This window comes from Callospermophilus lateralis, chromosome 3 (assembly GCF_048772815.1).
Source record: "Callospermophilus lateralis isolate mCalLat2 chromosome 3, mCalLat2.hap1, whole genome shotgun sequence".
NCBI classification, from domain to species: Eukaryota; Metazoa; Chordata; class Mammalia; order Rodentia; family Sciuridae; genus Callospermophilus; species Callospermophilus lateralis.
Genome location: NC_135307.1, coordinates 92,399,894 through 92,418,325, shown reverse-complemented (window position 1 = coordinate 92,418,325; position 18,432 = coordinate 92,399,894).

Genomic DNA, 18,432 nt, shown 5'->3' with positions numbered 1-18,432 from the left:
TTTTTATTCATTCATCTATTGAAGGGCATCTAGGTTGGTTCCACAGTTTAGATATTGTGAATTGTGCTGCTATAAACATTGACATGGCTGTGTCCCTATAGTATGCTGTTTTAAAATCCTTTGGGTATAGACCGTGGAGAGGGATAGCTGGGTCAAATGGCGGTTCCATTCCCAATTTTCCAAGAAATCTCCATACTGCTTTCCATATTGGCTACACCAATTTATAGTCCCACCAGCAATGTATGAGTGTGCCTTTCCCCCGACATCCTTGCTAACACTTATTGTTTTAGTATTCTTAATAGCTGCCATTCTGACTGGAGTGAGATGAAATATTAGAGTAATTTTGATTTTCTTTCCTCTAATTGCTAGAGATGTTGAACATTTTTCTATATATTTATTGATTGATTGTATATCATATTCTGAGAAGTGTCTGTTCAATTCCTTGGCTCATTTATTGATTGAGTTTTTTTTTTTTTGGTGTTTAGCTTTTTGAGTTCTTTATATACCCTAAAGATTAATGTTCCATATGATGAGTGAGGGGAAAGATTTGCTCCCAAGATGTAGGCTCTCTATTCACCTCACAGATTGTTTCTTTTGCTGAGAAGAAACTTTTTAGTTTGAGTCCTTCCCATTTATTAATTCTTGATTTTAATTCTTGTGCCACAGGAGTCTTATTAAAGAAGTTGGGACCTACTCCCATATGATGAAGATTATGGCCTACTTTTCCTTCTATTAGATTAGGGTCTCTGGTTTTATTCCTAAGTCCTTGATCCATTTTGAGTTGAGTTTTGTGCATGGTGAGAGATAGGAGTTTAATTTCATTTTGTTGCATATGGATTTCCAGTGTTCTCAGCACCATTTGTTGAAGAGGTTATCTTGTCTTCAATGAATGTTCTTGGCAGCTTTTTATAATATAAGATAATTGTAGTTTTGTGGGTTAGTTTGTGTCCTCTATTCTGTACCATTTTTCTACCAGTCTGTTTTGGTGCCAATACCATGCTGGTTTTGTTACTATTGCTCTGTAGTATAGTTTAAGGTCTGTTATAGCTTCACTCTTCTTGCTAAGGATTGCTTTAGCTATTGTGGGTCTCTTATTTTTCCAGATGAATTTCATGATTGCTTTTTCTATTTCTATGAGGAATGTCATTGGGATTTTTATCAGAATTGTATTAAATCTGTATAGTGCTTTTGGAAGTATGGTCATTTGATAATATTAATTTTTCCTATCCAAGAGCAAGGTAGATCTTTTCATCTTCTAAGGTCTTCTTGGATTTCTTTCTTTAGGGTTCTGTAATTTTCATTATATAGATCTTTCACCTCTTTCGTTAAGTTGATTCCCAAGTATTTTATTTTATTTTTTTAGGTTATTGAAAATGGAGTGGTTTTCCTCATTTTCCTTTCTGTGGATTTGTCACTGATATATAGAAATGCCTTTGATTTATGGGTGTTGATTTTATATCCTGCTACTTTGCTGAATTCATTTACTAGTTCTAGAAGTTTTCTGGTAAGAACTTTTAGGGTCTTCTAGGTATAGAATCATATCATCAGTAAATAGTGTCAATTTGAGTTCTTCTTTTGCTATGTATCTCTTTAATTTCTTTCATCTGTCTAATTATTCTGGTCAGTGTTTCAAGAACTATGTTAAATAGAAGTGGAGAAAGAGGCATCCATGTCTTGTTCCAGGTTTTAGAGGGAATGCCTTCAATTTTTGTCCATTAGAATGATGTTGGCCACAAGCTTAGCATAGATAGCCTTTATGATTTTGAGACATGCTCCTATTATCCCTAGTTTTTCTAGTGTTTTGAACTAAAGGGGTGCTGTATTTTGTCAAATGCTTTCTCCGTGTCTATTGAGATGATCATATGATTCTTATCTTTAAGTCTATTGATGTGATGAATTACATTTATTGATTTTCATATATTAAGCCAATCTTGCATCCCTGAGATGAATCCCACTTGATCATGATGCATGTTCTTTTTGATATTTTTTGTATTCGATTTGTCAGAATTTTATTGAGAATTTTTGCATCTATGTTCATTAGAGATATTGGTCTGAAGTTTTTTTTGTGTGATGTGTCTTAGCCTGGTTTTGGAATCAGAGTGATATTGCCTCGTAGAATGAGTTTGGAAGTGCTGTCTCTTTTTCTATTTACTGAAATAAATTGGAGAGTATTGGTATTAGTTCTTCTTTAAAGGTCTTGTAGAACTTGGCTATGTATCCATCCAGTCCTGGGCTTTTTTTGGTTGGTAGACTTTTGATGGTGTCTGCTATTTCGTCGCTTGAAATTTATCTGTTTAAATTGTGTATATCATCCTGATTAAATTTTGGCAAATTATGACTCTAGAAATTTGTCAATGCCTTTAATATTTTCTATTTTATTGTTTTCAAATAAGTTTTCAAAATAATTTCTAATTATCTTCTGTATTTCTGTAGTATCTGTTGTGATATTTCCTTTTTCATCACATGTTAGTGATTTGAGTTTTCTCTCTATTCTCTTCTTTAGCATGGCTAAGGGAGTGTCAATTTATTTATTTATTTTTTCAAAGAACCACCTTTTTGTTCTCTCAGTTTTTTTTCAATTGTTTCTTTTGTTTAAATTTCATTGATTTCAGCTCTAATTTTAATTATTATTTCCTGTCTTCTGCTCTTTTTGGTGTTGATTTGTTCTTCTTTTTCTAGGGCTTTTAGATATAGTATTAAGTCATTTGTTCATGGTGCATCAAATGACTTAACACTATATTGTTGACTTTTTCCTTTTTTAAGGAATGAATTCCGTGCAATGAACTTACCTCTTAGAACTGCTTTCATAGTGTCCCAGAGATTTTGATACGTTGTATCTGTGTTCTCATTCACTTCTAAAAATTTTTTAATCTTCTTCTTGATGTCTTCTGTAACCCATTATTCATTCAGTAGCATATTATTCAGTCTCCAGGTGTTGGAGTGGATTTTATTTCTTATTATTGATTTCTAGTTTCATTCCATTATGATCTGATAGAATTCAGGGTAGTATCTTCACTTTTTTATATTTGCTAAGAGATGCTTTATGGCATAGTAGATAGTATATTTTAGAGAAGGATCCCTGTGATGTGAGAAGAAAGTATATTCTCTCATTGAAGGATGGAACATTCTATATATGTCAATTAAGTCTAAGTTATTGATTGTATTATTGAGTTCTATAGTTTCTTTGTTCAGCTCTTGTTTGGAAGATCTATGTAGTGATGAAAGAGGTGTGTTAAAGTCACCCAGAATTATTGTGTTATGATCTATTTGACTCTTGAACTGGAGGAGAGTCTGATGAACATAGCTGCTCCATTGTTTGAGATATTTATAATTATATATTTATAATTGTTAAGTCTTGTTGGTGTATGGTTCCCTTGAGCAGTATGTAATGTACTTCTTTATCCTTTTTTATTGACTTTAGTTTGAAGTCTACTTTATTTGATAAGAGGATGAAAACCCCTGCTTGCTTCTGCAGTTCATGTGTGTGGTATGATTTTTCCAACCCTTCACCTTCAGTCTGTGAATGTCTTTTTCTATGAGATGATTCTCTTGGAGGCAGCATATTATTGGGTTTTCTGTTTGTTTGTTTGTTTCTTTGTTTTGATCCAATCTGCTAGTCTATGTCCTTTGATTGGTGAATTTAGGCCATTAACAGTCAGGGTTATAATTGAGACATGGTTTGTATTTCTAGCCATTTTTTTTAATTTTTGGTATTTAATGTGACTTGTTTTTTCCTCTGATTAGATTTTCCTTTAGTGTAATCCCTCCCTCTGCTTATTTTCTGCATTGTTTTTCATTTCCTCATCTTGGAGTATTTTGCTGAGGATTTTCTATAGTGCAGCCTTTCTCCTTGTAAATTCTTTTAACTTCTTTTTTATCATGGAAGGTTTTTATTTCATCATCAAATCTAAAGCTTAGTTTTGCTGGATATAAGATTCTTGGTTGGCATCCATTTTCTTTCAGAGCTTGGTATATGTTGTTCCGTGATCTCCTGGCTTTGAAGGTCTGGGTTGAAAAATCTGCTGAGATACAAATTAGTCTCCCCCTATATATGATCTGATTTCTCTCTCTTGTGGCTTTTTAAGATTCTATCCTTATTCTGTATGCTAGGAATTTTCATTATAATGTGCCTTGGTGTATATCTGCTATAATTTTTTTACACTTGGTATCCTATAAGCCTCTTATATTTGGTTTTCCAATTTGTTCTTCATGCTTGAGAAATTTTCTGATATTATCTCATTGAAGAGATTGTGCATTCCTTTGGTTTGAAACTCTGTGCCTTCCTCTATCCCAATGACTCTTATATTTGGTCTTTTGATGCTATCCCATAATTCTTGGATGTTCTTTTCATGGTTTCTAACTTTCTTCACTGTGTGATCAACTTTATTTTCCAGATTGTATACTTTGTCTTCATTATGTGACGTTCTTCTAAGTGACCTAGTCTGTTGGGTATGCTTTCTATTGAGTTTTTTATTTGATTTATTGTATTCTTCATTTCGGGGATTTCTGATTGTTTTTTTTCCAGGGTCTCCATCTCTCTCTTGAAGTAATCTTTTGCTACCTGTATTTGCTCTCTTATCTCAATGTTGGAGTGATCAATTTTTGCTTGTATTTGCTCATTTAGGTCATTCTTTAATTCACAGATCATTTTAATCATGAACCTTCTGAAGTCCTTCTCTAACTTTTTATCAACTTTTCTTTCCATGGGTTCTGTTGTTATAGAGTCCTGGTTTGTTTGGGGCATTTTCCTCCCTTGGTTTTTCATGTTGTCTATGTGTCTTCCTTTCTTGCAGTATGAATCTGAGATATTACAGTTTCTTCTCTATATTCTTATAGTACCTGTGCAGATTGTCTGTACCTCAGCTTGATGTTGGGCTTTCAGACCCTGCTGGTGTCCCTCAATGAATGCTACTGCATCCTTGGGCTGGGTCCTGCATAAGTTGGAGTGGGTGGATCTGGGCTGCTGGGCTTGACTCCCATGGTAGGTGATTCTGCTTAGAAGAATGCTAACATTGATTTATATTCTTTTGCAAATAATGCTATGGACAGATTGTTAGATATAGTATAGAAGTTCTGGCTTTTGTTCATTCCATACACCCATTGATTCATAATCCCCTTCTCTACTTCTTTCAAAATATTTACAAATAAGCCCCAACTATTTATTTATTTGTCAGAATCACTCAGGATTCCTTGGTTAGGGTTCTTGCTAGAGTATCAGGGGGTACTCACGACCTGGTAGATAAGACAAAACAGGACCATAACATAAGCAAAAAAAGCAGATTGTCTGTCCTACCATATGCTTGTCCAGGACCTGGGAAGAGTGAATAATCAGAGAGGCAACCCAGTGACTGAGCCCTGTGTGATACAGATCCTAAGGTTATTGAGCTTTGCATTCTCTCAATTAGCACTGTCCCTGGCAATTGGAAGGAGCTCAAAATATCTGTGACACAGTAGTTAAACTTAAAGGCTCTTGAAGTTAAATGAATCCTGAGTCGGGACAATACATAACCCCTAGAATTTCTATTTTTGCCTTTGCCTCATATTTTTCCAGGATCATTTACAAATCATAGAATTTGAAAATTACAAAGTCATCTAAACTTTTTAACCCAGGTAGGCTAAAGAATTTGCCACAAAACAGTTACTTAATAGGGCAAATAAGAAAAATAAAACATGGTTTTGATTTTATCTGATCCCCTTCTTTCTAGGGAAGCAATTCCCTCCATAAGGTCATTCAGGGCTCCGATATTCCTAAAGCCTTAGCCTTTGTTTTCCATGTTCCAGGACCTCAACCAGTCTTCTGTTCACGCGCACTACAGCCAGTGCCACTCTCAAATGCTTTAGTTTTCTTCCTGGGGTTTATTATCATTGTATATTACAGTTTTACTGATGTATTGTCTGTGTTGTCTATCAAGTGTGAATTCCATGAGGTCAAATCTCTTAAAAACTCTTTGGCCTACTGCATTGTAAAGCTTAGAATTGAGCTTGTCAAATAGTGTGTTCTCAGTAAATACCGTTTGATAAATTAAATGAAAAATTACTCATTTGAATGCATTGCAGACAGGACGTTTGGACATAAGTGGCATGAGTTCTCTAAAGCACAGAAAAATGAAAACTTCCTTCATGATGAAAGTCCACCTGGCTTCATTTTACAGATAAACTATAGAAGTAGGTAGGAACTCATAGATAGACATTAGAGCCAGTCTGTGAGAAACACTGTGATTTAAAATTTGGAGTATGCTATTCCAGCAAAGAAGAGTGGAATGAGGCAGAGGCCATTAAAATAGAAGGATCCCGGCAGAGGGTTTCAGCACAGAGCCCCTGGCAGCTTTGCTGCTTATTGGCGGCAGGTCTCACGAAGACATGGAGGTGACCAACGACCTTTGTGAGTCTAGTTTACTCTGAAGTGATGGCAGGGGGAGCCTTATTAGATGGAAAGCAAATAAATGGAAACCCCATTCGCTTGTTTGAGATGTTTTTACTACACCACAGCTATGTGGCATCGAATCATAATACCTGGGAAATCGTTTCTTCATGCATAACACAGAGAAAACAATAAAACAGGCCTCATCTGGTTGAAGTCTTTCAAAAGGCTGTGAACCATTTCCTCCTATCTTCCTTATTAGTCCATGTACAGGAAGATACAAGTACCACATGCATTAGGCAAGGACTATACGATCTTTGATGCCTACTCTTAAAATCAACAGTAAACAGAGCATCAGGAGAAGGAGCATGTTTTAGCTCACCCAGACACTCTGGTAACATGAAATCCTCTCATGCTTAAATATGCCTTCCAGTTTCCCTGTTCTGCAATCTAAACTCCAGACCCACGAGCTTCAGCACTTCTCTTTAAGGCTGCAGATGTACAAGAGAAATCCAACCGCTCCTTAGGCCACTAGGAGATTCCAACAAAGCACTAACAAGGAAGAGAGAATGACAGCTTCATCACAGTCAGCTTCAGCTCTCAAAGGTCTCTAGTGAGGCAACAAAAGAAAGAAATAGGAAACCATTGCTCTGAGGCTGACATTCTAATATTTGCTGCCTGCACATTTTTCATGTAAGTTCAGGGAGGTGATTGGGCTCTGTGAAGAATCTCCTTTTGCCAATTTCCTGGGGCCACCCTTTGCCTTTTTCCTCTCTTAGATATCCAATTTCCTCCATCAGATATTTCCGAATATTCTCACTTTTCTATGCCTTTTTGGCACATTCAATTTCCTCATAACACTATCTCCAAATAAATAACCAACAGTTCTGTGGATTACTTGCTTGGATCTAAACAAATTAATAGTGGTAGTTCATGTGATAGATACCCAATGAATGACATTGTATCTTTGTTCTTTTTTTTTTAAAGAGAGAATGAGAGAGAGAGAGAGAGAGAGAGAGAGAGAGAGAGAGAGAGAATTTTAATATTTATTTTTTAGTTATGGGCGGACACAACATCTTTGTTTGTATGTGGTGCTGAGGATCGAACCCGGGCCGCACGCATGCCAGGCAAGCGCACTACCGCTTGAGCCACATCCCCAGCCCCATTGTGTCTTTCTTAATGACCAAAATATTCCACTGTACCCTGTGACTTGGTTGTGACTCTATGGGTACCTTGGTGCAGTTTGAGAAATATGGTTCTACATCCTATATTTTTACTCTTCAACTCCTTTATTTTGGTGGCTATGTCCTCTAGAAGTTTTGTACAAAAGAAAATATTATAGTCAAGTTTTGACATACTGATTTAAAAAGTACCCTTATTCAGTCCTGAATATTTAAAATATTCTTAAAAATATTTTGGATATATATATATATATATATATATATATATATATATATATTTGAGGAAATCGGATATTATAGGCATGATTTTGAGCTTTATATATTTTTTTCAAAGTGAATTTTTCTATACTTGCCAGATCAAAGGCAAACATTGGTAAGACAATGAATAAAGAAACTCCTATATGGACCTAATTCAAGTTCACCAGTGACATGCCAACATAATAAGGTCCATCTGTCAATATTTTTAATAGCTAAAAAATATGATTGATTGGAAAAGTATACAATCCAATTATCAGAGACTGAGGTGAAAAATAGATAAAAATGCTTACACTTTACCAAGTAGAAATGGGAATTTGAAGGAAAATTTGTAGTTTTGATCCGAATTGTTCCATTTAATTATAATATTGTCATCCATACTTTAAATTAATAAAATATTGCATCTACTTTTAATGATATAGTCAATAATGCAGTCAGCTTGAGCTCAATAGGTAGGCCAGTTTATCATATCTTGAAAGCCAGCCTGTATTTATAGTGTATTAAATGCATGAGCCAATAATTCTCAGGCTGAAATAATGCATCAATCCATAATGAGAATTGCTTTTAATTTAGCCATTGATAAGTAAAGGATAACTCAATATTCATCTTCTAAGAAGGCTCTTTTAATACTGACTCAATTGTCCTTTCTCCATAATAAAGTCAACTACTCAAGCAACCATGCCATGTTCTAATCCCAATGAAAATTAGCATGTCTAAGTCCTATTACATCAGTGCTCTGATAGACCTCCCATTTGGTTTCCTCTACTTGCAATTGCATGGAGTTTTCCTTAGAATAGTAAAAAAGTACAAGGCCAGCCTCAGAACTTGGAGACCTTCATGATTCCCTGGCCTTGTACTTTTTTACTATTCTAAGGAAAACTCCATGCAATTGCAAGTAGAGGAAACCAAATGGGAGGTCTATCAGAGCAAACTTTATGATTATAATAAAAATTCAAATCATCACTTTCATCATACATACCAAAGGCAAAAATAGCATATGTTCATTTCATCACTTTTGATCCTGTTTCTTGGATTTTTATTTTTTTATATTATATATATCCTAACCACACATACATAAAAATTGACCTACAAAGTAACTACTAAGTAGTTGTCCTATTGCCATTTAATCTTCAACAAGAACAAAAATGGAACTTTTTCTGACTTCCATGAAATATTCCTCATTTTTATATTAGCTGAATAGGATCATTCAGACAGGTTCTGACTAGAACCTGCGGGCATCTTAAACGGCCTCACCTTAGAAGCAATACACCACCAAAGCATGAGTTTTGCAGCCACAGCAGAGAAGTGGCACTGACTGAAACTCATGGAAATTTCTAGTGACTGTTCACAGTTGTGTCATGCGCTTCTCCTTCTCCCCTCCTCCCAAACCTCTTGGGATTCCAAGTCCCAGAACCTGTATTTATTCCTGGACACTTGCACTGGTTTTAGTGCCACCTGTCCAGTGTTCTCAACAGGCTGCCTTCATCCTTTCATCCTGATGAAATTCCAGAATTATTCTCTGTAGTTTCAGGTGCAAGTTTTCATAAATCTGCTTTCAAGTAGCCAATCTTCCATTGGATCCTAAAAACCTCCAGGAAAAGAAGTTGCAGTAAAGTTTCCCCTTTATATTTGACTTTGGTTTCAGAAAAAGTAAGTGGGTTTTCCCATAAATCTCTTCCTTCACCTTTTGCTGGTTTTCTTTATGCTGCAAGAAGAACTCCCCCCTTTTCAGAAGTACTGAAAACTGACTTGTCTATTCCTAACAGCCACTGTGGCTGTTTGTATTTTATTTATAATTCTTTTATTCTTTCAAAGAAGCTTCAACAATGTCTTTTTTTTTTTTTTTGTAGGCGCTTAAATTTCAGCATAGAAGCTTGATGCAGTTTTATAGTGATGCCTGAGAGGTTTTATTTCAAACTGTTTTAAGATGGGGAAGTTTTAAGTTACAGAGCTGAAGTGTTACAGTAAAAGGGGAAAAAATATAACTGATTTTAGCAACCACATAGTGACATTATCAGTCTAAGAGTACACAGTCAAAAGAGAGGTACATATCTAAAATTCCTAGTCAGGTAAACACTCTGAATTCCTAGTCTCAAAGAAAATAGATAAAAATAAAAAAAACCTTTGTATTTATATTTTTAAATTCTTTGTAAGATTCAAATAATTATTGAATTACTTTCATGATCTTTGCTTTTAAGATGTTTTACAAAATATCCAGGAAGACATTTGGACATTTTGGAAACATCTGATTAGGTAATAGTGATTACCTTCACACATATGACTTTATCCAGTCTTCAAAACAATCTTGTGATTTAAGCCCAATGAGGGTTATATTTTATTAATGAAGAATCTGTATCTCTTGAGTATTTTATTTTATAAATGAAGAATCTGTGTCTAAGGTGAGAAAGGAGATGTGTAAAGGTCACATAGACTTTAAGTAGACATAGACAAAACTTAGGTCAGCCTCAAGTATGCCAGCTCCTAACCCAGTGCCCCTCCCTGTTCAGATCTACTCTAATCAATGCCTCATTCCTCTTTTCCAAATGGAGGAAGAAAATCAATTCAAATGTTATTTTCATTTGTTCTTTCAATTCTCTATTATATTGCATTTAAATTTCTTATGAACTTCTCGTTTTTATTATTAGTATTTCAAAAGTCAGGGAAAACAAAACATAACAAAAACATTGATATAAAGTGTATGCATTAGAGACTATGCTAGTCAGAATTTGATAGCAAATGTTTAAAAACAGGTTCTTTGGGGGACAGAGATGGATATTCGTTTGTAGTGTTTATGTTTCTATGGTGTAAATATTCCTACATGGCAGATTTCAAACTACCAATAAGACGTCATTGATGTCATTGATGTCCAATGTCTAGTTATTAAACGATGTGCAGAGTCAGTTTTTCTGACCTAGGATTTAGCTGTCCCAACCCTCATGGATTCTCATCTGCTCTATAATATTTTGTCTAAATGAGTCACATATAGGGCTGGCATCTATGTTTTTATTTTCCCTAATGAACTTTTTAGATGAGTAAGTAACAAGAAACAAATTGTGTTCATTTTGTATACAGTTCAGTGTTTTCTGACAATTGTATAGAATAAAAAAAATCACCAACTCCTTTAAGGTAGGTCACCTCCATTGTGTCTATTTCATTCCAGTCCTGGTCAGATCAATTTACATTTTATATAAATATTTTAGAATAAAATGGTTGATAAGTGCATGTTCAACTTTTTACTAAATTACCAAAAGGTTTCCCAAGTGGTCAGTTTTCTTAGGTATCCAATGACAGTCTCTCTTTTTAATTTTATTTGTATTAACGGGTGAATGGTAGTTTCTCATTGAAGTTCTAATTTCTATTCACCTGGATATTATGGATGTGCATCATTTTTCTATATGATTATTGACCATTCATTGCTTTCTGAGATGCTTTTTAAAAATTCTTTGCTCATTTAAAAAAAATCAGGCTGTCTTCCTATTATTGAGTTGTAAGAATTCTTTATATATTTTGGATAATAGAAAAAATATTCACTTTTCAATTTTCATGAAAATAGACCACTATAAAATAAAATTTAAAATAAGTTAGGGAAGAATTAGCATTTTTCAAAAAATGTCCTACATTTAATAACATTTTTCTATATGATCATATACCTTCATTATTTTGATAAGAACTTTGGGTGCAAAATAGGCTAGTTACAATTACTTCACTTTCAGAATGAAGAAACCCAATTTGAGTAGACATAGAGTACTTATTAGCATGTGGCCTTTGCAACTAAATGACCTAAGTTGTGACTTAACATTTACTAACTGAGGGCCCTTGATAAAGTTAAGTAAGAATCTCTGAAACTCAGCTTTATCTCTGGTTGAATGTAAAGAATATTTAGGGGTTAACCCAAAGAGACATTGTAAGGATTAAGTATGATAATGTTTGAAAAATATAAGTTTTCACAAGTTAAAATTAAAAGAAAATGTAAGTCCCCCCAAAACGATTCAAATAGATTTGAATGGCAGATTAAAGGCAGGGATGACGATATCCATTTTGGGGAATGATGCAGATCAAATAAGAGATCTCTTGTTTTTAGTGCTTGTAGTTTATTTGTTTGTTTTTATCACCAGATCTGAAAGTGAAGTCAAAACATAAAGAAGTCATGTCAAAAGTGAGGATCCCTAGAGATTTGGTTTGCACATCTCAATTCAGCCCTGAATTGAGATCACCCCTGACTGGCAATAAAACCTACTCCATATACCAGTGTTAAATCACTAGTAGAGAGCAGAAGCCCTATGACAGGCCTACCCTTCAAGTGTGATGTAGTACAGAAGTAAAACACACAGAGGGATGCTGATATGTTCATAAACAAAATCTGCCTATCAGAATCAGACTCAGAATAGTTTGGACCAGATCTAACTTGTCTTTCCCTTGGGCCTTGGCACTCTGTTACAAACAAATCAGCTCTGCTTACTTAATCATAATATGTGGGCTGCACACAGAGCACACAAACATCCTTATTGTGGGGCTTGACATTTCCCTGGGCAATGTTTGGTTATAAATCAATTCTATTGCCATTGTCTCTCAGAAAGGAAATCCTTCCAATGTCCAGATCTTTTATGTTTGTGGAGAGCTATTTTTTTTTGACTGACAGACTGACTTATTTTGATCACCATCTGAAATAACTTTGACAGGTAGATGTGGGAATCTAGGCTTTCAACCAGAAGAAAGAAATAATACAGGCATGAAGAGACAAAGGTATAAGAAATAGAAAGCTTTCCATTTGGACTGGTTCATAGTGGACTAATAGATAAGTAGCAAGAATGGAAAGACTAGTTAAGGAAAAGATACCGAGAAACCCAGGGGGCAGCTGAGAAGTCTGGACTTCCCTCTTAAATAAGGAAGAGCCAGAAAGTGAATCTGAGTAGGGAAATACCCTCATCACTACTGCAAGTCAGAGTAGAATGTTTGTGAGTATTAAAAGCCATAAAAGAACCATATAGATGGCTCTGGTGGTATTTTAAACAGGAAATAAGGATTTAGAGCTATCACATGATATTGAATTCCTAGAAGATGATTTAAAGTTTAGCTTGGAAAACAGTATTGGAACAGATGTTGCAATCTTGAGAAATTTGATAAGACTGAAAAACTTATCAAAAGCCACCATATATTACACTTTCCAGGAAGTTATGGTTAAATTTCTTTAACACTGAACCATTGTGTTCCTCAATATTTTTTTAAAGATGGGTGTTATTATCTCCATTTTACAGAATATAAACCCACAAGATGGTTCTAGGGATTTGCCTACAATAAAAAGGGAAGTTGCAAAGTTGATACATAAGTTCAGAAATCATAGCCTGTTAGGATGTCTCAGCATTGCAGAATGAGGATGATGAGGAAGGAAAGTATGTCACATGGATGATACCAATTTCTGCTTGCCTTTATGAAACCTCTTTATTCACTAGCTGAGGCAATGAAGAACAAGAACCAAAATACTGATGCCCCTCACTCTGTCCCCTTTCCTCATGTTTCAAGGATCTTGGAACATAAAAGCACTGACACAGGCTGAATTTGGATCATACCCCCTACAATTGGGAGCAACTTTCTCACACTAAGTGGAAGCTGAGGAGCTGCCCCTCCACTGTGGCCTAAGACTCCAAGGAAGCTGAGAGTGGAACCTGTCCCCTCCCCATGCCTGGCTAGCATAGGCTAAATAAGTCTCCATATGCATATTTTCTGCCTTTGTCTCTTTGCAATTTCTTTTCTTTTAAAAGTTTTGCTTACATTCAGAGATTTTGAAGATGGAATATTTTTGAAATGATAAGTTTCTTCTGTCTTTCTTCAAAGCTGGCTTGAATAAAACCAATTTTCCTACTAATTAGACTCTGAATATTTCTGGAGCTGCAAATGGTTTAGCCCAATCTCTTCCCTCAGACCTCTTTAGTGCTGCCTGGTAACAGCACCACCATCATGGAAAAGCTCAAAATTTAGACGGAAGTCCAAGTGAAGCTGTCTGTGTGGACTAGGAGCCTAAAGGTGTAGGGAGTTGATTCCATTTGTATGGGGGTCGTGCTTGGGGACTGTACAGGAGACCAGGGGACCAGTAGGTGGCAGGGAGCAGTAGCCAGCACCTTGACAATGTTGAGCCTCTTCAGAGAGAAATGCTGCATCCCGAAGTATGGTCAACTTTCTTTTCCCTACTCTGCTCTTGAATACTGGCCTTAAAGATATTTCCATCCACCTTCTGCTCCAAGCTGCTCCACTCTGTTAGCCCCTGGGGGCTAATAGAAGCCACAGGGTTTTGGGGGAAGTTTGTGTAACTCAATCATTCTTGCTGGACCACATCAGCTTGCTTAGGCAACATGGAGGTGAGGTGCTGGAAGACAATTCATTCACTTTCTAAATTCTACAGCATTCATGCAGATGACAACAATATGTTTTTTTTCATCCATCATCTTCTCTAGAATCTTCTTTTCAATTCACAGTTACTCTGGGGAAAGGTCTTCATTTTTAAAAAAAATATTTTGTTTACCCTTCTGCTACATCCATAACCTGATTTCTTTACAAGCCTCTCACAATTTCTTTCCTGCCCTCAGCCATGGTTTGTGTAACTTGAATGGTTACATCAGATGGCCCAGGGAACACAAAGGATCAGAGAACAAAGTAGGATGTTAATCTATAGACGATTAAATGGGGTACTTAAGAGCTAACATAGCAACTGAAAGCCCTCCAAAGGGCTTATAGGTCTACTAAGGATGACCTCAGAGAAATCTGGCATGTGGCCAAGCACTAAGAACTGAGCAGGCAATTTGGTTGCTTTTTCTCTCTCTTATTCATTCAATAGATTTCAAAAAAACATATGAATGATTAATTCAGTCTCAAGAGGCTGGCTGTGATCTAATTCACTGAAGCTGTGTGCAAAACAAAGGAGGAACAGAATTAGAGAGATTTGGGAGTTCTGGTCAGGATAAAATAAAATGCACATTTGTTTGATTTCCCCCTTTGTTTTCCCATTTATTAATATCTTCACTATTTGAATGATTCTCTAAATGCCTTGGAAATGAAAAGAAAATGATGGCAATAGTAAAACGGTAGTGGCTGTCAGGATAGTCAAAGCATTTATTTCATTTTAGCTGAGACCACTGATTTGTTTTTTCAGTGATGATTAAGATCAACAAAGTAATTTTATTGTCTTTCCTCTCCCTGGCTTTTACTATTTGTCTTGCTAGCACTTATTAATAGGTGTATTAAGAACAATTCTAATGTTGGGTAAAGACAGAATGGGAAAGGAACCCATGGGTGCCCTGGAAAATGGTTTATGAAAGCTGCTGAATGTCTTTAATTTCTTTCATTACTCTTTCCTTCCTCTCATTTCTCCTCCCTCCTTCATTTGTCTTCCTTTCTCTCTTCCTCTCTCTGTCTCTCTCTTTCTCTTTCTCTCTCTCTCTCTCTCTCTCTCTCTCTCTCTCTCTCTCTCTCTCTCTCTCTTCTCTCTATGTGCAGGGAGAAGATAGCATTCTAAAAATTTTCTAAAATGTGCCTGTTCAACTGTTGGCTGACATGTAAATGTATAAGTCCCACCTACCTTAAGGAACACACGTATTTTGAACTAGGAGGACAACAGACAAACAAAAGACTGACTGAAATAGTTTCAGTGTATTACAAAAACAATTAAAAGGTTTAACTAGAAAAAAAGAACCAATATAAAAATGCTACAAGAGTTATTTTAAAAGGCAATTTTTTTGATACAAAGAAGTAATAGATTTACAGTTTTAATATGTTCTGTAACTTCCTTTATATTTCTCAGAATTTATTACTCACATTTTTTGTCTCATATGTAATTTAATTTTGAGTATTTAAAAATTTCTAAGTAACCTGAATCAGATAAACTCATTAAATATTTGAAATAAGTTATTAATATTACCTGCTTTACAAATTTCAGGAATAAACTTTTTTAAAAATCCTCTTATATTCAAATGACAATGACATTGGGTCTTTTTCTCCTTTTTCTAAGTTTCTTCTTATGAGATCCTTAGGGTATTTACAAGGGCCTGAGACTCACCTCTTTACAATGTTCACTTCCAGAGAACAGGAATCAATTGGCCCAAGTGAAGTCATTTTGAAGAAAAAGAAACATCAGTGTGTCTCTTGAGTTTGTGAGCTCCTGGCTTTTAGGTTAAAGAATACCTTCCCATTAGCACTATGAGGATCCCCAGGGATATAAGGGCATTCAGTGTTTGGTCATAAGGTAGCATTTAAATCCATCTATGTTTTCCCAACATCTAGCATTTCTACATAAGAAAAATATCACAGGGATAAAGGTGAGTGGTAGCATATCCGAGTTTGAGCCCTAGCACCAAAAACAAAAACAAAAACAAACAAAAAATAACAACAACCAAATATCCACACAAAAATAAATTCATAAAAGAAATATACCAATAACAAACTGTTATCCTACAGAGTAATATCCTACATACAAATAGAAGAATTTTGAAGGATTTGATTATATATATCAGAGATTTTTAAAAAAAAATATCCAAAGGCAAACTCCTTAATAAGTGTCCAGCAGCTCCCCTGATAGTCCCCTTTTCCTTCTGTAGGGAAAGCTTCCAATAAGATGGGCAGTGGGAGGTCTGTGGGCCTGGGTTGCCCATTGCATTCTATAACTGCACACTGGAACCTTGCATGACTAGAAATTAGATTCCAGAACATGAATTCCCACTCATGGGTGGTGTGCTTGGGCAAAGGTACCAGCCAGAAAATTATAGTTATATATGACTTTACCAATGACTTGGGCAATCTAGCTGTAAGACGTCACCATGATATCAGTAGTCCTGCTTTGACATAAAGTAGAAGCCAATTTGGAGAATTGGATTCTAAGTACATTTGTATTCCATTGCAGTTTAAAGAAATTCAACTCATTTTCTAGGTGGCTAGTTTGCAGGCAATCAAGATACCTTTTAGTGGCTCAGTATACCTCCCAAATATAGCCTCTACCCATCTGGCAGGGTTCAATACACCAGCAACTGTGTCAATTCAACCCACAGAAGCCTGGCAGCCCATTGTTGTATTTAGGATACTCTAAAGGTTGGTCATTGTTGACCCAGGGACTAATCCCAAGGAGCATATTATGTTCACCCAAGACAGGCAGTTTACTTCAATTTTTAAGAATAGCTTGGATGAACACATTTTTAAAAACAGAAAAAGTGAAAGACTGGCATTCTGGTCTGCATCCAGAAGATTAAGTAAAGGTTAAGAAAGGCTTGCAACATTGTTTCCAAACTTTTTCCAATAACTGAGGAACCCATGTTATTTAGGAGGAAGGAAGAGCTGTATGTATGACTGACTTAGCATTTATTCTGAGACCCCAGATTTGGCAGTCATTTATTGGCATTTACTGGTAGTATGTCTTGACAAAAGGGAAAGAGAAGTTGAGATCAAGGTAGTTGATCACTAAACTGGCACTAAAATACCGAATATGACTCCTGCTACTAGATGGCCAGTTCATCACTGTGACATATTAGCTGAGGAAGCTCCTCACTGTGGGGCAACACAGTGCTATGCTCTGTGATATTTTACCATCTAATTCATTAGGAAACAGAGTTGTCCACACAGTATATGAATTATATGTGCAGCAATCTGCAGCTAAACTCTGCATTATAACTGGATGAACCAATTTTAAAAGAATGATCACCTAGTTTCTCTTCCAGAATAATATTTTGGAGCTCCATGCTTCCCTATCATATAATCTGTGCCCTTCTGCTTCCTTCCTTAATTTTTCCTTTACCTTATACCAACAATTTGGCAGTCCCTCAGTGGATATCTTGTTAATCTGTATTTCCCATTATGTGTCTGTGTGTGTGCGCGCACGTGCGTGTGTAAAAGAGAAAGGGAGAGAGAGATGAGGAGAGAGAATATATGCCTTTGGAGGAAGGGTATGGTTCAGTATTTCCCTCAATGGTGCTCATTCCATACTGAGTGACTCTCTCTAAGGCCCTCATTGTCAATCTAGGAATTTGATTCAGCCTTTATTATTCCCCACAAGAACCTCATTTCTCAGGAAGTCATACAGATTTCCATAAATAATGAATAATATCTCAATGGCCCAAAGTACCTACCCCTAAGATGTATCTTGGAGATGATACATAGATCTCTAGTTATTTCATTTATACTAGAACTCTACAATGCATCTTTGGTCAGGTGCCCAGTAACAATTTTCGTGAAAATCAGGAATTAAGGAATACTCTCAAAAGCCTGTTGCAACAGTGTCATTAGATAGTGAAAGAACCATCAAGGTTTGCCATTGGAGAAATGCCCATTTATTGAGGAACATCTCTGCATATTTATAGAGCCGGGGGTGGTCTGACAGTTGGCAGGGGTGCTTTTTGTTTGGTGGGTAAGGATCAGGTGAGCCAGCAGGGCTAGTCTGATTGGTGGGTAAGGATCATGTGAACCAGCAGGGCTCACCATTGGATGGCTCTTCTTGGGGGATGGGGAAGTTAGTCTTTGGAGCTGGGGCAACTCTCAACATTCCCCCTCTTTGTTATTAAATGAGAGTGGACATCAACTCATTCTGTCTGCTTCCTGCTGTGATGGGGCAGCGTGGAAGAATCAGAGAGGAGGGAAGTAAGGAGCCCCCACAGGAGGGCG